Below are 21,360 nucleotides of genomic sequence, written 5' to 3'. Positions count from 1 at the left end.
GGAGGAACTCTGGAGCAGTCAGGAGGGAGAGCAGCTTCAAGGTCTGGAGGAGGCTGATGTAAAGTGCACATTCAAGCCTGTCTCTGTGAAATGTGAGCATGATGATGATAAACCTCAGTCAGAAGCTGGTGGCTCCGAGATCACAGGACACCCAGTGAAATGTGAAGATGGTCAAGAGAACGCTCAGCCCTTCCAGCCTCTTCAAACCTGTAGGAAGAGAAACAGAGAAGTTTACTCTTTACCCAGCACCTCAACTGAACAGATGAAAACAGAACCTGATGGAGAGGACTGTGGAGTATCAGAACCAGCCAGTAACTTGGATCCAGCTGGTGATTTAGAACCAACTAGAGATAGCCAGCCCCTTTCTTTAGACTGTTCTCTAATTGAGACTGAAGACAGTGATGATAAAAGTTCTGAAAATGAGACTGATGACACTGATGAATGGAAGGAGAGTGAAGGACCAGGTTTGATGACTCTGAAACCAAAGAAGACACAGAAAATACGAAGTAGTCCCGGCTTCAGCAAGAAGGGAGATCTGAAGATACACATGAGAACTCATACCGGAGAGAAACCATTTAGTTGTTCAGTTTGTGGAAAAGGGTTCAGTAGTAAGGGAATTCGGACGTTACACATGAGAACTCATACCGGAGAGAAACCCTATATTGGTTCAGTTTGTGGGAAAAGGTTCTGTGAGAAAGGAGGTCTGAAGATACACATGAGAACTCATACCAGAGAGAAACCATTTAGTTGTTCATTTTGTGGGAAAAGGTTCTGTGATAAAAGACATCTGAATATACACATGAGAACTCATACAGGAGAGAAACCCTTTAGCTGTTCAGTTTGCGGGAAAGGGTTCAGTAGGGAGAGAGATCTGGAAAGACACATGAGAACTCATACAGGAGAGAACCCCTTTAGCTGTTCAGTTTGCGGGAAAGGGTTCACTAGGAAGGAAAGTCTGAAAACACACATGAGAACTCATACTGGGGAGAAACCATTTAGTTGTTCAGTTTGTGGAAAAGGGTTCAGTACGAATGGAGATCTGAAGACACACATAACTCATACCGGAGAGAAACCCTTTAGTTGTTCAGTTTGTGGAAAAGGGTTCAGTACGAAGGGAGATCTGAAGACACACATAACTCGTACAGGAGAGAAACCCTTTAGCTGTTCAGTTTGCGGGAAAGGGTTCAGTAGTAAGGAAAGTCTGAAGAAACACATGATAACTCATTCTGGAGAGAAACCATTTAGCTGTTCAGTTTGTGGAAAAGGGTTCAGTACGAAGCGATATGTGAAGATACACATGAGAACTCATACTGGAGAGAAACCATTTAGTTGTTCAGTTTGTGGAAAAGGGTTCAGTCAGCTAGGAGGTCTGAAAATACACATGAGAACTCATACTGGAGAGAAACCATTTAATTGTTCAGTTTGTGGGAAAGGGTTCAGTCATCTAGTAAATCTTAAGATGCACATGATAACTCATACTGGAGAGAAACCCTATATTTGTTCAGTTTGTGGGAAAGGGTTCAGTAGGGCGAGAGATCTGGAAAGACACATGATAACTCATACAGGAGAGAAACCCTTTAGTTGTTCAGTTTGTGGAAAAGGGTTAATTACGAAGGGATGTCTGAAGAAACACATGAGAACTCATACTGGAGAATATCCCTATAGTTGTTCAGTTTGTGGGAAAGGGTTCAGTACGAAGGGATGTGTGAAGATACACATGATAACTCATACTGGAGAAAATCCCTATAGTTGTTCAGTTTGTGGAAAAGGGTTCAGTCATCTAGGAAAATTGAAGATACACATGAGAACTCATACTGGAGAGAAACCCTATATTTGTTCAGTTTGTGGGAAAGGGTTCAATGATAAAGCAGGTCTGAAGCAACACATGATAACTCATACTGGAGAGAAACCCTATATTTGTTCAGTTTGTGGGAAAAGGTTCAGTGAGAAAGGAGGTCTGAACAGACACATGAGAACTCATTCTGGAGAGAAACCATTTAGTTGTTCAGTTTGTGGAAAAGGGTTCAGTACGGAGGGATATCTGAAGAAACACATCAGAACCCATACAGGGGAGAAACCATTTAGTTGTTCAGTTTGCGGGAAAGGGTTCAGTACGAAGGGATATGTGAAGATACACATGAGAAGTCATACTGGAGAAAACCCCTATAGTTGTTCAGTTTGTGGGAAAGCATTCAGTCAGAAAGGAGATCTGAAGAAACACATGAGAACTCATACTGGAGAGAAACCATTTAGTTGTTCAGTTTGTAGAAAAGGGTTCAGTGAGCAAGGCAATCTGAAGACACACATGAAAACTCATACTGGATAGAAACCATTTAGTTCAGTTTATGGAAACGTTAGCTTGCTGAGGCTACCAGCACATCGACAAGCTGCTGGAGCCAGCTAACGTTAGCTTGCCGAGGCTACCAGCACATCGACAAGTTGCTGGAGCCAGCTAACGTTAGCTTGCAGAGGCTACCAGCACATCGACAGTTAACATTACATAAGGTTTTAGCGCAGCGTGGGCATTCCAGAATGGCGAGGATGCAAAGCATGTTAGACCATTGGACTCGTTGCAGAGTTTACATTACACATAGACACTGCGCGACTCGCGAGAGAAGTTGTCACACAGCCTTCAAGCACAGCGCGGAAGAGCTAGTTTGCTTCTGTGTTTATTATGAAATGACAATTGCGTGTGACACGCCCACTGCGCAAAGCCTCTGTGCTCCTAAATAACTTTTTCCAGTTCGCACATATCTATTATCTATGACTAATTCTATCTATTTTTAGGGGCAAATACGAGTGAAATAGTCACGCTGTGGTTACATGACATCATTGCTATTTTAGAGCTGCTCTACCGGTTACAAGGTATAGTCAAAATCCATACCGTAGAGCAAATTGATACCGTTTATACCGTATACCGTTTATACCACCCACCCCTAGTTTCCACTGCTCTGTCATACAGGATCTTTGAAAACGTCTTTGTCATCTTGAATGCATATAATTCTGGATCCTTGTTCATTAATATCTACCTAATGACTAGGATGTCTCAACAATAACATATTGTCAACCGTGAACAGTTGATGTTATTGAGTCTTGACTTGTTTTTCTTTTGTGACCTTCATCTTCATTCATATTAAATACTAAGTTTCTGTACCTCCTCTTTTTATGTAGTCAATACAATTTCTGATTATATGCTTGTATTGACTCATGAGTCTTGTAATTTGAAATGCTGTACAGCCATTAGGGTTCCTCCCTCATAGTCAATTATTAGGTCAGTTTGGTCTTGATTGACCAAAACTAAGTTGATTAGTCGATTTATATGTTTATTTCTTGAAAAATATGCACATCTCTGGTTCATTGCTGATTTCCTTAATCATTAATAGTGGTGGAAGAATGATCTTTTACTTACTGTAAGTAAAATGTAGAAATACTCTACAAGTTCTGCATAAAAAATTTGAATTGTGGGAATGAATTATCTTTACTTCAGTATAAAATAGTTCCTAAATGAAACTGTTCACAAAAATGTCTGAAGACATTACTGGACATTACTTTTCAAATGTATTTTGTTAGCACTTTGAGTGCCATTCAGCTCCATTGTGTATGTATCTGGATGGATACATAGCACACCGGTTGTTTTTATTATTTTGGTTGAACTACCCCTAATATTAAAAACTGGACCATAATCCTTGTGGCCTACAGTGTGTGTGGATGTGTCAGAGTGGCCTATAGTGTGTATAGTATAATTGTAGTGATTTTGTGTGTGTTCCACCTATGGCGAGTGGCTAATGTAACTGTGACACCAAGACTAATGCTAGTTAACTAACCCATCCTGTGCAAGTAGTGAGAGTCATATCGTAGCGGAGCCAGAGAGCCTCCCGACACCTCTAAACCAGAAGAGCCATTGGCCGGCAACATTTCACATTGTTTCTGTGCTTGCATTACTATATTCAATTTGTCAATAAAGATTCTTACTTTTTTGCACCGGTTGTGTCTGTCCACTCTGTCTGGGAACATACCACCCACTTTTTACGTCCAGGTCGATTTAGCTCAAAACACACCAGCCAATCCATATGGGAAAGATCTAGCCTGAAGCCTCCCCAATTAGTCTAAGTTCCCCACTCAGCAGTCCCATGTTAACCTAATCACAGTCAATGTCACTGGTTTGTACACAACCTGGGGCAAAGAAAATAGGGCTCACACAGTTCATTCACAAAAATAACAGTCAATAGGGTAGTCCTGTCGACCTATGACCTGTGTGATACTGCATGTTAACTGTAGTGTGATTGTACATGTATACTGATGTATTGTGTGTATATGGATCTGTGTGATACTTGTCATGTACGTGGGTTGTTCATTATCATTATTGCCATATATTTTAACACCATGTAACCATGGTTCAGGTTAGTATATTTAATGTGTTGTTTTGTTTGTGTGATGTTGTGTCATCTCCTAACCTCCTGTTTCTGTTTCACAGATGCCACTCATCTCCTTGATTGGATTGGTTGCACCTGGTTGGTGCACCTTCAGACAGTCGAGGGAGATGAGTGGATATAGAGTGGGAGATGACACATCCTGGCGCCTCTCTGTGTCAATTGCCAGTGACCAGAGCGTTGGAGGTTGCCTATCTCACCATTATTGAGTGGATGCTTTTTAGCACCTTTTGTAACCATTAACCACTGTGTGTGGGCAATCTTATTGTGTTGGTCTTATCTTCCACTTTGTGTGATTCCCTAACAGGTGGGATTATTATTGTATATATTATTGGCCTCTGCGCCATCTCCCTCCATCAAGGGGGACATATACTGTAGTGCTTTATTGCTGGGTGGTTCCCAGTGTTTACCTCTGCTTAATAGCTTTGTGTCTTATGACACGTCTATATTTTGCTTAGTGTTTGTTTGTCTTATTTATATATTCCCTGTTTGTTCTCCATTACCCTTTACCCTTTGTGTGTGCTGTGGGTTTAAATCCCCACTATAATAAACATAATTTTTCCTTTGGGAAAACAGTGGGTTTCAAGCCCCGCTATAATAAATATCATTTGCCATTTGAAAACGCCTTTGTTTATTTCTTACCTGCCCGGGACTGTGCTTAATGCACTACTGGAGGGGCTGGTTTTCACATACAGCCCGCTCCAGCTTATATTCTGTATGGTCATTAGACTTTGGTATGTGACATACTGCATGTTAACTGTAGTGTGATTGTACATGTATACTGATGTATTGTGTGTATATGGAGAGGCTGTGTGCTGCTACGTCATCTTTGTCTCTTGATGCTTAAAACAAATGTTTCCTAAGGGAGACAATAAAGTCTGCTGCCAGGCCTCAGTGCTTTTTTTAGGTTACTTTGAAATTACGACCAGCAAGCCTCCTGATACCACACAGCAGACAATTAATTATGTAATTATATAAGAGACAACATCGCACCTTGTATGCCGGCAGTCTGCTGTGTAGATCAAAAGACCCCCGGCCCCTATTCACCCACGTTGAGTGCCACTTTATGGTAGATTTTCTATGAGTACCAATTATAAATTAAATGTCAATGAAGAGACGGCAGGCTGCTGAGATCCAATCGGAATTCCGCGGTGTGAGGAATACGTTTATTTGGTTCAAGACATGAAACCAAGGTTGCTCATTATCCTGACTTACATTACATGTTCAACTTCTTTTATAGTTTTCTCTCCACCCCCAAAACCCTATGACATGGTGACAGAAGTTAGATGAGAACATTCAATATTGTCCGACATTAGTGTCACCCTGTTCCCTCTTTTCCCAGTTCTGTGTTTCCTGGTTCAGTCCTTCGTAGTATCCTGTATCCAGATACGGGGCTGATGGCTGTATGCCTTGTCCATTCATCATCATCGCTCCTTGTATGTCAATTTCAGTGTCCATTCGTCTGTCCATTGTCCTTCGACACCATCTCGTCACAGGGTCCAATGCAACATGCCAACAAGAAGATTACAATTAGTACCACTACCACAGATACTGCTATCTTAGCTAAAATAGCACCCCATTTCCCTAAATTTAGCTCTAGCCAATCCCATGAAAGGCCCTCGCTGCCAGCGTTTCCAATTTTTCCATAACCAGCAAAACGTTCATCTATTGCGGTATTGTTTGGAATGTACGTGCAACAGTATTTACCGAACATACTACACACTCCTCCCTGGGCTGCCATCAAACAATTCAAAACCTGTCTATTCTGCCAAGTCATTATGCTTGCGGCGTGTAGTTGCTGGCCTATGGCCGTGAATGCAGCATGTGTATAGTTCATGAACCTTTGTTGATTGTAATAGATGTAGTTAATCCAATTTACATTTGTGTTAATTGTGATCCATGGAAAGATGGAGGCTAACCCTGCTTCTACTACATTCTGGGCTCTGAACTCCTTTGGAACACCAGTGGGCTGATTAATTTCATTCAAAACAACCCCATCTGTTCCTTCAGGAGACCAAAGGCCTCTCCTTGTTCTATCAAGCTTATTTAAAGCCTCATCCACTTTAATCATCTCACTCACTCCATCATACATTAAGACTACATTAATCTTTAGTCTTACCAGGGCACACATGCCTACCCATCGTGGTGGGAGTTCATTTAGCAGAATATTGTCACCACACATCTAATAACTCTGCGACAGCAAATGTCTGCTCACTCAACAGATACAAAAGTGGATTGGTCATTTTTATAGTTGCACACGTTTGATCCATTGGTTCAGGATTCTCAAACCAAATAGTCTTCTTATGAACAAATTCCTCATCCTTGACTCTGGAAACCACGACACCACCCACGTGGTCTTGCAGTTTACTGTTGTGTTACCTACCACAACTCTTTTCTCATATGTCGCATGTCCTCCACTAGTAAAACACTCATACTCTGCTAGTTCATCTACTCTATAATCTATGGTTGGTTCCTTCTGGTTCGTAGTAGTCTCAAATTCCTTACAGGCTTCTTTAAAATAAACTTGAATGTCGGGATGTTGAAACAGAAAAAGATTTGGCGCAGATAAGTGCTCATGTATTCTTTTTTAACCATATAGCAGTCTACGCTGAATTCCACACATTGGAAGTTTAAACAATGGTGATATACCATCTGTAGGAGTAAATCTACCCTCTCTACACTCTCTCTGTTGTGTTTTAGCACATTCTTCAAATGTATATGGCTCTGGAATTACTATAGGTAAAGCTAATGGCGATTCTGCACACATGATACATCCATCCGACGTCATCAGCTTCCAGACCCGGAGACTAGAGACTAGACAGCTGTCACTATGGCGTTGGGTGTGGCCGGAGCGACAACAGCTCTCCTAACTTTTATCTTGTTGTTAAACATTGCAGGGTTTCTAGGCTATACCCCCCATGATTTTAATTGCAGATTCTTAAAGGAATGTAAATCACAAATTGATGATACTCAAACGTGATGATGGCAAACATTTTGGCGTCGGTAAAGCGGCTGTGTTGACTACGTTTGTGTGTCACCTGGGGCAACACCGCATCAAATCCAAATCAAACAAGCGGAACGTAAACGCTGGAAGGCTTATCGCAATTTGCCTGCTATTGTCCGGGGATATTCATCAGTGTCCTGGCCCGGGAAATTCAACTTCAAATGGGGAAGGAATCAACTTAACGGATCTGCCGAGGAGCGACTAGACCTCCCCTCAGGTAAGCTCAAGGTTCGGGGAATCTGCGGGTGTTACCTGTGACATCTTCACTGATCCGTCTCCACTTCTCTGCCTGGGAGCTGTTCCGAGGGCCATAGGAGATGACGCCGGGTGATCCGAGTGCGGAGCATCGGGAGAAGGAGACGGTGAAGCAGGGAACGACAACGGGAGGAGAGGCGACTTCGAGCGGATTGAGGAAGCTGGAGCTACCATTAAATCGTTACCTGACGCGGGTAGTGAAGAAAGACTGGGCCGGGATAGTCGGGTGGATCCACATCGATCACGATCACCTCTCCGTGATGGTGAAATTACAGCGGGATCATCAATTTTTACCATTGAAAATGGAACTATAAAGGACGCAGGTAATCTGGATTCTGTCTTTGATTCCAGAGGATTACACCTGATACACGTAAACACTAGGAGTCTCCTCCCCAAACTCCACGAACTTCGACTGCTTGCTAGTAAGAATACTCTTTCAATAATCTGCTGTAGTGAAACATGGCTAGATGATTCTGTACCAGATGTTGAAATTGAAATAGAGAATTTCACGGTGATAAGGAAAGATAGAAATAGGAATGGCGGTGGTGTCTGTATATATGTGAGGTCAGATATTGATTTTAATGTTAGAGATGATTTAAATAATGATCAAATAGTGGCAGTCTGATTGGCTATTTCTCTCCCCAAAAGAAAACCAATCCTTGTTGGGGTGTGCTATCGTCCCCCAAATCAGAGTGATTTTTATGATTTATTGGGAGAGACCTGCTCTAATTGTGATGACTTTACCACAGCAGAGATTATTGTCCTTGGGGATTTAAACACTGACTTTCTCAAGAAGGACTCTACTATTTTCAAAGCTTGTGATACCTTTTGTAGATTGTTTGATCTGCATCAGACGATACAGGAACCTTTCTTTTTTCACAGTAAACAACACCAACACAGACAAGAAACGAAACAGTGCAGTGGGGGATTAATCAATAAAATACATATATATATATATATAAAGTGAAGAGTGCAGAGTTCCAGTACGGACTAGTGCAGTGCAGTCAGTGTCATTGTGCCAGTGTCACTTGGGGGCAGAGGGGGGGGGGGACCTGAGGCATTGATCAGCCTGGCGGCTGAGGGGAAGAAGCTCAGTCTGTGTCGAGCTTTCACAGCCTTTGGGATCCTCAGCCTTCTCCCAGAGGGGAGCAGGGTGAAGAGGCTGTGACCGGGGTGGGATGGGTCGGCCATGATCTTCCTCGCCCTCTTCAGCGCCCTGGAGTCGTGCAGGGACCTGAGGGAGGGCAGGGGACAGCCGATAACCCTCTCCGCGGAGCGAATCACCCGCTGCAGCTTGGCAAGATCTTTTGCCGCTGCAGCGGGGAACCAGGAGATGATGGAGTGGGTGAGGATGGACTCAATGATGGCCGTGTAGAATTGGGCCATCATGGTCCTCGGCAGTTTATATTTCTTCAACTGCCGGAGGAAGAACATCCTCCCCTGGGCCTTCTTGAGCAGGCCCGTGATGTTGAGCTCCCACTTCAAATCCCGGGAGATGGTCATGCCGAGGAATCGCCTGAGTGCCTCCCAGTATGATGGGAGGGGGCAGGGCTGCTTTCTTCCTGAAGTCCAGGATAAGCAAAAGTGGAGTAGTAGAATATACTATCAGTGACCATTCCATGATCTTTGTGACTAGGAAGATTCAGAGAAATATATTTAAGTGTCACAATACAGTGAAAATTAGGTCTCTGAAAAACTACAGCAAAGCTGCTCTCATCAAGTGTTTTAATAATGTAGATTGGGCAACTACTGAAATGTAATAATATTGATAAAGCCTGGATATGTTTTAAATCTATTTTTCTAAATGTAGTGGAGAAACTAGCACCAAGCAAAGTGGTAAGGATCAAGCATAGAACAGAGCCCTGGGTTACTGATGATATTTTAAAACTGATACATTTAAGAAATCTTTTCAAAATGTAAGAAATCAAGGGATAATTCAGACTACCAAGAGTTTAAGAAACTAAGAAGTGAAGCGAACAGGGAGATTATGAAAAAATCCCACTTTTCTGAAAAGATAGTCGAACACAGGAACAACCCCAGTAAATTGTGGAAATCATTAAAGGATCTAGGCTACAGCAAAAGGCTAAAAACCAAACCTAGCAGCCTTAGTTTGAACCACAAGAGTAAATTGACCTCAGACAAAAAAGAAGTGGCGGAGGGGCTGAACACGTACTTTACATCAGTGGCAAATAATCTAGTAAAAGATCTCCCAGAGCATTCAGGGCGTTTCGGAGAAACACAGGTTAATGAGTATTACTCACAACTAGGGCTGCAAGAGGACTCTTTTTATTTTAGTAAAGTGACAGAGAGCGCAGTCCTCAAGAGGCTAAGTCAACTTAATTCCAGTAAAGTGACAGGATTACTACTGAAATGTAATAATATTGATAAAGCCTTGATATGTTTTAAATCTATTCTTCTAAATGTAGTGGAGAAACTAGCACCAAGCAAAGTGGTAAGGATCAAGCATAGAACAGAGCCCTGGGTTACTGATGATATTTTAAAACTGATACATTTAAGAAATCTAAGTTTTTCAAAATGTAAGAAATCAAGGGATAATTCAGACTACCAAGAGTTTAAGAAACTAAGAAGTGAAGTGAACAGGGAGATTATGACAGCCAAAAAATCCCACTTTTCTGAAAAGATAGTCGAACACAGGAACAACCCCAGTAAATTGTGGAAATCATTAAAGGATCTAGGCTACAGCAAAAGGCTAAAAACCAAACTTAGCAGCCTTAGTTTGAACCACAAGGGTAAATTGACCTCAGATAAAAAAAAAATGCATTTTAAATGTACTATCAAAAGTCATGGAAAAAATCATTCATGAACAGATCAATACATATTTAGTGAGAAACAGTATCCTATTTGAGCATCAGTCAGGCTTTAGACAATCTCATTCCACTGAGACTTGTCTGGTGTATTTGACTAACTGCATCAGAAAGAAGATTGATGCAAAGAAATTCTGTGGAATGATCATGTTGGACCTACAAAAGGCCTTTGATACGGTTGACCATAGTGTCCTTTTATTTAAATTGAAGGCGATTGGGTTCAGTGGGTCAGCGCATTGGACTGGGTCACCTCATATCTATCAGGTCTCAGATGGTAGATGTAAACGGGACCTACTCCTCAGCCAAGGCGATCACCTGCGGGGTGCCTCAAGGGAGTGTCCTGGGGCCTCTCTTCTTTCTCATTTACATAAATGATATGAAGAATGCCTGTTCATCAGACCTTTTTCTTTATGCGGATGACTCAGCCATTCTGGTCTCTCATAAGGACTTGGCAGTAGTGGAGAGGACCCTTAGTGAGGAGTTATCAAATGTGCACCGGATCTCCTCCCTGGTAAACAAGAATACCCTGAAGACTCTGGCAGGAGCACTCATTCAAGGGTACTACGACTATGCTTGCACCTCATGGTACCAAAGCACCTCAAAGGCACTAAAAACCAAATTACAAACATCTCAAAACAAACTAGTCAGACTACTGCTTGACCTGACTCCTAGAACCCACCTCACCCCTGCACACTTTGCCAACCTAGGATGGCTTAGAGTAGACGACAGAGTACAGCAACTTGCAATGGGCCTGGTCTACAAGATACACTACACGACCAAGGTACCCATGTACATGTCAAAATACTTCCCAAAGGTCAGTGAATACCATGATCACAACACCAGAGGGAGCTCCACAAATCATGTAAAACCCAGATTCGGCTCAAACAAGGGACTAAACACGTTTCGCAATTATGCCACAACAATGTGGAACGCCCTACCCAAAGCTGTAAAGGAATGTGAATCACTACCCACCTTCAAAAACACTCTCAAAGAACACCTACGGGAGACTGTAATTCAAAACTGGCCCCTACAAATGTCCTAACCCAGTTGTACAATAAAGACCAAGCATGGCTTTGTCAGTATTCCAATGTACAGCCCCACCCAACCCCACCCCACCTACCCAACCTCCTCCAATGTACAGTTTCTATGTCAAATGTATGTCAGTATTCCAATGTACAGTGTCCCCCCCCCACCTCCAATGTACAGCCCCACCCCACCTACCCAACCTCCCCCAATGCACAGTTTCTATGTCAAATGTATATACACTATTTTTCTGGATTTTTTTAGTATCACAAACAGTACTGTATTTGAAAATCTGGTATGTCATAAATGTATAGATGTAGCAGTACTGTCTATCTGTATGTCGTGTGTGTCATATGATGAATTGAAAATGGGGGACCCTGATGGAAACAAGACGAAAGTCTTTCTCAGGTCTGCATCCTCTTAACAATTGTATGTATTGAGCTGTACTGTACTGTACCCATTCTGCTAGTTCCTTGCCTTTCCTTGCTGTGGTCTACTGCTTTTTCTTAGTGTGTCCAATACTTTTTTCCTGTTTCATTCCACTTTATTACACATAACTTTATTTACATATGGACTTTAATGTTTAGATTTCTTGAGTTATTTTTAATTTTTTTGATAATCTTTTTCCCCCTCCTTCTTTTTCCGATTTTTCTTCCATCCCACTGTTAGTCGTTATGCCAATTCCCAACCCCCTTCCTGGTTGTTGCACACTTTCCCCTACTGTTGGTCCGAGAGGCCGGAGACTGTCACATGCTTTCCTCCGACGCATGTGCAGCCAGCCGGCAGCCAGCCTGGCCGTGCAGATTCTCACTGGGAGAGTAACGTGTGGGAGGCCACACTACCTCTCACCAGATTCTACCTTCGCTGAGCAGGCGCCCCGACCGAACTGTAGGGGTCGCTGTCCACAATGCCCAGGACCCACCCACGGCTCCCCTCCCCCTAACTCAGCCAAACGAGTTAGTATAGCGATCAGCCCGAGCCAAGGCAATGCTGACTCTCCGGGAGTCGAGACCGCAGATTTCTTGAGTTAATACAAACGTCTGGTGCAAATTTCGCTTGAATACGCTCATTGGAAATACAAATAAATTTACTGAACAATACTTATTTCCCCCATTGTACACTATAAGAAGTGCTTCTACTTAGGGCGGCTACGTGGCGTAGTGGGCAAGGCGCTCGCCACGAATGCGGAGACGCTGGGCTCGCCTGTTCGAGCCCAGCGCTCCACATTGCTTTCAGTTTAGCTGGTCGTTCGTACTAATACACATTGGCCGTATTAGGGCGTGGGAAACTGATGGGTGGGGATCGGGCGTTGTGGACAGCGACTCCTACAGGTCGGTTGGTGCGCCTGCGCAATAGAATCAGGAAGTGTCGGGGGCAGCGTGAGCCTCCCACGCGTTACTCCTCGCCACTGAGAGATCGAGCTGCGCAGGTGAAAAGATGCGACTGCTGTTACCTCAAGTACCGGAGGGGACTTGTGCTATGTATGACTTAGTCCACATTGCAGCCGGCTTGTGGGAGGCAAGAAACAGCGTTCGTGACAGGGGAGGGTTGAATTGGATGATACGAAATTGGGATGGGAGAAAAATATAGAAAATGGGAGAAAAAGTGGATAAAAAAAAAAAAAAAAGTGCTTCTACTTTATTCACCTGCACTGCAGAGTATCACGTTAACAATCTAATGGCTAGCAAGCTCACCTGTGACATACAGTGCAAAATACAAGAGTACAATCTTAGTCGACTTTTATGAAAACAATACACAAGTTGGAACAGTTTGAATGTTTTATTAGTTAGTTTATTTACCGTCTTTCGAGTTTCAATGCATAATCCAGACATAGTTGCATTCCAGATCCACCCTGTTGTTGACATGTCCTTAATTCTTTGAAAATATAACGTTACTGAAATGAATAAGGAATGCAATGTCACGGAGAGAATATGTCTGGTGGCCATATAATACTGTATTATAGCTTACTTGAATGAACAAGTCTCCCACCCCACTTTACCAGCGTATTTTCAATTAACAATAAACAAGTCTCTCTCAGTCTCGTGTCATCCCAACGTTGACAGTGGCTCGTCTGTTATCAACACAGTGATGAATGAGGAAGTCAACAGACCGCCGCCCGTCAACTTTGCGCCTCCTGGCGGCGTAAAACAGAACAGCAGCCTGGTTTCCTAATGAATTCCAATGACGTGACATCACCATGCGCCCGTCGCGGCAAAGTGTCCATGAAAACTAACGGCTTCATCTGTACAGTAGGTCTGCTTTTTGGTGGTAGTCAGATTAAATCCATTCTTAGACAGTTTTCTAGATACAAGCGTTAAGGTCAGATAGGTCAGTGACTAAATGTAATGATTTAGTAATCCTCTGTGGCTTGTTACTAAACACTAGGTCCATTTGGGTCTTATCCTCTGAACAAAAGGAAATTTTTAGGGCTTTTCTGCCACGTTTATCTTCCCAGTTTGTTGAAATCTCCCATCAACAGTACTTCTTTATCAAAGTTGCACTCTCTAAGTATGGTGTGTTCAGCTGGTCAGAAAATATAGCTTTGGAGTCTGGTGATCAGTACAACCCTAGGAGGGTAAAGGACATTTGGGGAGACACTCTAATTCCTTATCTGAAAAGTGGATCTGGGTACAGTGGATGTTATCTTTAACATAAAACATCACACCTCCCCATCTCCCTTCAGGTCGCTCTAAATATATTATAGCCAGGTAGTCAGAGCAGCAGCTGGGGAGTTATCATGAAGCCAGGGTTCAGAGAAAAATAAATAATCCAAATTTGATTTGAATAGTTGTTTAATCTGTTCACTTTTAGGGGTGATACTGCGTATGTTTAGGGGTCCCCCTGGAAGGCCTTTAGGCTTGGCATGGGGGTCCCAGACCACTCTAGCATTATTAACAGACTAAACTTTTTTAGTTTTTTTTAATTGCTTCTTCAGATTGACAAAACAATATAATAAAAAAAACAATCTGGACATCCTGCAAAACTTGGTCCCAGCTTTTATTTGTGAAAATGTCTCAGAAATCCCTTTATCATCAATGTGGCTGTTATTAAATGTTGATTCAAGGTAATTTCTCACTCAAAGACCTTGTGACCAGAATTCAAGGTTGAACCGTTTTAACACTATTTTCCTCAAATTTACCTGATTTTAGATTCTACTTTTGCTTCATGTATTTTTGGTCTTGACTTTTTACCTGGAGCAATCTTTGCAACTGAACGTACATGTTTGACCTTGTAAGCGCTTGTTTATAAAAAAATATAAAGGAGAAAAAGAGTTTGATTTATTTCTCAGTGACTCATCAGGATAAATAAACAATGACAATGAAGTTTTGAATTCTCACATTAAATGTGAGAATTCAAAACTTTTACAATTGAGTCATTTAGCTGAGGCTTTTATCCAAAGCAACTTAGATTGTAAACAGCATGTCACCAGGAGGTACATCTGTGGCAGCTAAGGGTCAGTGGCATTGTTCATCAAATAATATCAAGCTTGACTGTTACACTCTGAGTACATAGTAGTATACCGGTAGACATATTAGCAAGATAGGTAGTAGTATAATATTTTATTTCTTTGTTATTTCAGATATTGTTTGAAGGTGTTTCTAGTCAATGGCAGAACATTTTCTAAAAAGTATCATTATTGCACTCAAAAGATGAAGCCTTTCATACAACAAAGTAGGTTAAAATGTAATATTTAATTTTCATACTTCTTCTGAGTTAGTTACTTCTTCTAAGACATCAATTCACACCTTCCCAGTTCCCACTTATCTTGACGCTTACAATTCATCCATATTATTAGCTAATCGTACATTCTAATGAGAATATTTCAAAGTTGGGATCAATTCACTTTTTAATTCAAGATGTAGATTTTATTTTAAATATTGTTCTGTCATGAAAAGGTTTTACTATCCAACCTCATGACAAGTAAATATGAATGGATGTTCTATCATCAGAAAGTAAACAATTTGTTTTGATTTTAATTGATTGAATTTAAAGTGAATTGATTCCAACTGTTAACAGAATTCGGCTATAGGGCGACAATAATGTGGTCAAGAGGCATGGTTTCTATCTTGAGCCTTAACTGCCGTGGTTTCTTTTATTCACATGGAGAGCAGCAGTTCTACAGGTCTTCTCTCACTGAAAGACATGGGGGGAGAAAAAGAAGGGGGAGGAGACATCTACATTTATACTCGCCACATGGTGGTGTACTTGAGTGGCTCGGCCTAGAGCGCCCTCCAGTGGAAACAGTTATATATGCAGGTAGATAGCTACTAGTGTAAACAGTTATTATGCAGTTAGACAGTTACTAACAATCCTACACAGAGCCTCTGCCTTCAACACCAACCCTATACCATTTTGATAGTTTCATCAATACTACAGCCATCACTCTGTCAGTATACACACAATAATGACAAAATAGTTAGTTACTTGTGCAACAGGTTGCTCTGTAATTCCCATAAACCCACAAGCAGTTAGATGGTAGAAAAACGATCTAGAAAAAGACAATACATGGACAAAACATTACTCTAAAATAAACACTTCTTGTGAAAGTAAAAAAAGGTAAACATGTCAACAATGTTGACAATATGTGTAACATTAGTTCAATACATCACTAGTGTCCACATAAAAATATAAAAGTCCATACCAGAAGCAGTTTTCCCCTCCAGTGTGTACACCACATGTTTGTTATAAATCGATGAGGATGGGATGCCTGCTTCACCACCGGCGTGCTCACTTTTGGCTGTGAGATGACGGGAGGCGTGCTGTGGTGGGGTTTGTGGGAGCCAGCGTTGGTCTGTGGCGTGCTGATCCTGGGCGACACGTAGGACCTGGGCGATGAAGCGTCTGACATTAACTACATCGGCGACTGGTTCGACTGCTGGACTTGGTTAGAGAGATGAGCAGCTTGAGAGAGCAGAGTAGTGATATTGAACGCCGACTGTCCAGCGGTGAGGATCTTGTGGAGCATCGACTGTAATGATGCTTGTGTGACAGCAGCTGTGAGAACTTCGTTGATCTTGGCCATGTCAACACTGGCGTTGTTGAGCTGCAGTGCGGTCTGAAGTGCTGGGCACGGGCACGGTGGAGGCGGAGGAGCCCGGTAGCCCCGTGGAGGGGTTCAGGCTCCCTGAGCCTGAGGATGACGAATGGGACTGGGTGGCCAGGGTCGCTGGTGGGCTTCTCCACCTGGACTGACTTAGCAGCAGTGAAGCCAGAGGCTGCAGATGCTTGCATGGCCTCCCTTCTGTAGTCCGTCTTTGGGGAAACTATTAACAGCAATCTTCGTGACCTCCTTCTGCCTCTGCTCTCTCTCCAGCCACTCTTTGGGTTTCTCCCACTGGGACATCTCCGTCCTGCAGTTGTAGTAGTACTTCTTCCCAGAGGAGCTGATGTGCTCTGACCAGTGGTCCCCAGGCTCGTAAGGTGTGTCTGAGGTCTTGCTGGGGTTAGAATGTGAGTTGGAGCTTTGAAGTGAGCTGTGGTTGTGAGAGTTTTCTTGTGGAGAATAACTGGTCCCTCCGTCCCTGTCCCGGTGTGTGTGGACAGCCTTGGCTCTGCTGTGGCCAGCGGTGCATTCCTCATATCAACTCTGATTGCACACACGCTAATGACGGCACGTGCACGCTCGCTCCCGGCGCGTGCGCATAAATGTTCCCTCGCTTAAGCACAGACCAGAGCCTTATAATCATGACTCTGGCACAGACTAAAGACGATGCCTAATTGCCTCTACGAATGGAATGTAACACATTTCATTCACAAGTTAGGTGTGAATGTATCTGAGAACGTATATTTAACACACCTGACGACCGGCTCTATTGATATGCAAAGTAGCCCAGGTGGGTACTTATAGCGAGTGCAGCGCATTCCTGTGTCCATCCGTGCATGTGCGTGCACGCGCTTCTGCTCAAATCTTTGGCTGCACGGAATGCAGCCTTGTCCCATGAAGAACGCATCCCTGGCTTTGGCCCGTGCTGTCAATATGTTTGTTCTCAGGACTGTCAGACCGCCTGAGCATTTTACAGGGAGGAGTGGCGTCTGAGGATTCTCGCAGCTTCTCATGACGGTGATCCCCGCCAGGATGGCTCTTGGACGAGTATTTGAGAGTCTGATAGGGCTGAGAATCTCTTCGGTCGCACCCATCGCAGAGTCTCGGTTGTTTCCTGATGGAAACAAGACAAACGTCTTTTTCAGGTCTGCATCCCCTTAACAATTGTGTGTATTGAGCCGTACTGTATTGTACCCATTCTGCAATCTGTTAAATAAAGTTTTCATTCATTTCATTCATTTCATTCATTTCATTCATTTCATTCATTCATTCATTCATCCTTGCATACATTACCATCAATGCCGTGTTAGTGTGTTTGGAGTGGATATGAAAGATGAACAACGTTAGTAGGTTTTCTTGTCGATTCAGCAACCTGGAAATATTGTAATCATCTGCTCTGGCTAGAGCGAGCTTGGAGAAGCTAGTTTCAGATCAATAGCTCTGGCTAGAGCTAGGTTGGAGATGCTAGTTTCAGATCAATATCTCTGGCTAGAGCTAGTTTGGAGATGCTAGTTTCAGATCAATATCTCTGGCTAGAGCTAGCTTGGAGAAGCTAGTTTCAGATCAATAGCTCTGGCTAGAGTTAGCTTGGAGACAGAAGTTGTGCCTGTTCGATAGATCGATGTAGACCGATTGTTTTTGTAGCTGGTGTGTGAACACTAGCTTGGTTTTAGGAGATGTCCAGGTCCAGCTTAGTTACATGGTGGTTTTGGGAGATGTCCAGGTCTAGGTTAGTTACATGTTGGTTTTGAGAGGAGATGTCCAGGTCTAGGTTAGTTAAATGGTTGTTTTGAGAGATGTCCAGGTCTAGGTTAGCTAAATGGGGGTTTTGGGAGATGTCCAGGTCCAGGTTAGTTACATGGTGGAATCGTCCTCCTCAGAAGGTTCCGATGTGAAATAAGAATCTTCTTCCAGCTCCAGCAGAGAAGGCAGATCAACCTGCCCCAAGCACATTGGTTCAGTCTTTACTAGGAGCGTGGCCATATATTGCACTAGTTGCTTCCTTGTGTTGGAAGAGTCGTTTCCACCGTCCGCTCCTTTAGCAGGCTCTGGAGACAGCAGAATGTCTAGACTGTCCAGATCGATGTCTCCACTGGGTACAGAGCTGAAAAACAAGGAGTCGACGTTGATGTACTGTAGGTTCTCCAGACTGTAGTCTATACTGCCAGAATTCAGAGGGCTGTCAGCAGGAAATAGACTGGCTGCACTAAACCCTCCTGATGAAGCAGATATAGCTTGGGAGGACTGCAATGGTTCCAAGGAGTGCTGCTGGCTGTATTTAGGCATGGAGTGGGCAGAGCTACTGTCGTTCAGCATCAGAGGGATCTTTCTTTTCATGCCCAGAACTCTGTTGGACTGGCCCGGGGTGACCAAGAACTGAATCAACTTGTTGACAACTTTCTGCTGCTGGGAGTGTTTCTGTTTCAGACTGTTGATTTCCCTCCACAAAGCCTCGTTCTTGTGTTTAATAGAGATGATCTTAGAGTCGTTGTTCTCCTGTTTCCCCTTCATCAGCTGAACATCACTGAGGATCTCCTCAGCAAACACCTTCAGCTTATCCTGCTTCAGATTGGACACATTGGTGACTTTGCGTTTGATGTTCTCCAGCTGCTGATCTTGTCCTCTGATGAAATAAGGATGTTGGAACTCTGTGTGGTCTTTCTCCTGTTTCACAAGAACCCCATGCTCGACGTGGACCACCTTACGGAATCCATATATGTTGAGTTGTCGTACGAAGCTGGCCATGTTGTTGTGCTTGAAAAACTTTGGAAGAACCTCCTTGGAGAAGCGACAATGGTCAAATACATGAAAACTAGATCCATTTGGGCTCCAGCAGATGAGAGGTTCAGTTTCTGAGTCTTCCACCAGTGTCCAAAGTTTGGTCAGAAAAGCTGGAACGCTGCTGCCGCTAACGACCACACCTCCAGATCCACCTCCGTGAAACTCCATGCTCCCAAAACAACAGGGATACAATAAAACAAAGCCAATGTTCACAAGTCGACAGTCTGAGTTAGTTAGTTAGCGCTCTGCTAATGTCGTTAGCTTGTTTCCCAAAATAGCTAACAACAACTAACTAGACAATTCCGTGCGGGGAAATTGTGAAAGTGTGGGTGATGCCTGTGCACCGCCGGCCAACGGGAGAGGGTCTGTATTGTCTCTTTCCACAGCAAAACGGTAGGCAAGGCACCTTGGTTGAGAAATGCAGGCTTCAATCTATGTTGTTTAGTCTATCTGTTCAGTACTGTTCAATGAGATCTTCTGAGAGATTTGTTGAATAGATACACAAATGTTCTAGAATGTTTGATTATGACTTCCTACTGTGACATCACAAATGTTCTAGCATGTACTATTATGACATCATACTGTGGCATCACAAATGTTCTAGAATGTTCTATTATGACATCATACTGTGACATCACAATTGTTCTAGAATGTTCTATTATGACATCATACTGTGACATCACAACGGAACATGTTTGAGTCCCATTTGAACAATATGTTTGGTAAGGCTGTCACCGAACCCTGTTTTTTTGCGATTCAAACTTCGTCAGGGTTCTTCGAACGGACATTCGAACCTTCGTTTTTAATACAAAAAATGTAATAAGCAAAAAAAAATTAAAAAAATTAAAAAATATATATTTGTTTATCCTCAAACTAAAAATCGTCAGAAGTTTGAATCACTTTATTCAAATTGAGGATTTAGTTTGAGGATAAAAATAAAAATGTATTATATATTTTTTAAACGATCACCTGCTTCACATGACGGTAGTGTGTCATAGTCCCGCCAAGCCCAGCTCAGGACCTGGATCCCTCAACAACAGCACCTGAACACCCATCTTGCTGTCACCCCTTCTCCTGTCTCCCCCCCCCCCTATCCTATCCTCCCTCCCTTCCTCTACTATTCTCTTCTCTTCTCACCTCCGCTATTATTCTCCCTCTCCTCTCCTGGCTCCAAACTTCTCAAAAAATAAACAAAATGAAGAGAGAGAGAATGAGAGAGAGAGAAACAACTATACAGGCACTCACACTCAAGACATTGCCTATTCCTCCCTGGGATGTTACCTGTTTATGTGACACTGAGCTGAAGGAAGGTGTGCGTGTTGCAGTAACACACCAGGTAGCCACACCTGGGTATGTGTTTGAGCCCTGTTGACAGAGTCAGCTATGGGGCGACAATAATATGTTCATGAGGCATGGTTTATTTCATATTGGTACACAGCAGTCTCTCCGGGTCGAAGGTGTTGTCAAAGTTCTTGAATCGACTCCTGTCGTTGATGACGTGGGACGACGCACCTGTGTCCATGATCAGTCCCTTCCTTTGGGCCTGCTGCAGCTGCGTTGTCCGGGTGGCGTGTAACTGTTCCGCAACAGTAAGTGACTTCCGGGGTAGGCCTGATTGGCCCCGACAGGCACGTGACGCGCAACTTTCTCTGCCGCGCGGCACGCTCCGCGGAGCCGAGCGGCAGAGCTTACGGAATTACGTAACCGTCCAAATACGCCATGACTCTCATTCGGTGCTATAGCTCACCTGGCAGAGCAGCAGTCCTGCGATCCTGCGGTCCGTTGTTGGTGAGTTCGAATCCCATAAAATCTTTTTTTTTTAACGTGATTTTTTTTTTAACGTGTATTCTTTCGCCGGTTAAGGTTAGGCATGGTTAAGGTTAAGGTTAAGGTTAGGCATTGTTTCGGAGTTGGTTAAGGTTAGAACGGTTAAGTTTAGGCGCTGTTAAGGAGCTGGTTAAGGTTAGAGTTTGTCTTAGAGAATGGCAATATTCTTTC

General features: G+C 43.1%; 1 pseudogene across 1 annotated transcript in view; it reads right to left on the bottom strand.

Annotated features, from left to right (window-relative positions):
• Positions 1 to 17,877, bottom strand: part of LOC311247313 (WW domain-containing adapter protein with coiled-coil-like) — a 50,517-nt pseudogene extending 32,640 nt beyond the window's left edge. The window contains exons 1-3 of the transcript in view: positions 17,870 to 17,877; positions 17,489 to 17,695; positions 16,209 to 17,092 (exon numbers count right to left, since the gene is read on the bottom strand). The product of the transcript in view is annotated as a WW domain-containing adapter protein with coiled-coil-like (transcript). The remainder of the gene's footprint in view (positions 1 to 16,208; positions 17,093 to 17,488; positions 17,696 to 17,869) is intronic.
• Positions 17,878 to 21,360: the final 3,483 nt, after the last annotated feature.

Source organism: Notolepis coatsorum (assembly GCF_963971535.1).
Source record: "Notolepis coatsorum genome assembly, chromosome: 20".
NCBI lineage: Eukaryota > Metazoa > Chordata > Actinopteri > Aulopiformes > Paralepididae > Notolepis > Notolepis coatsorum.
The sequence above is the reverse complement of the archived record's forward strand: the minus strand, read 5'-3'. Positions and strand labels throughout refer to the sequence as shown.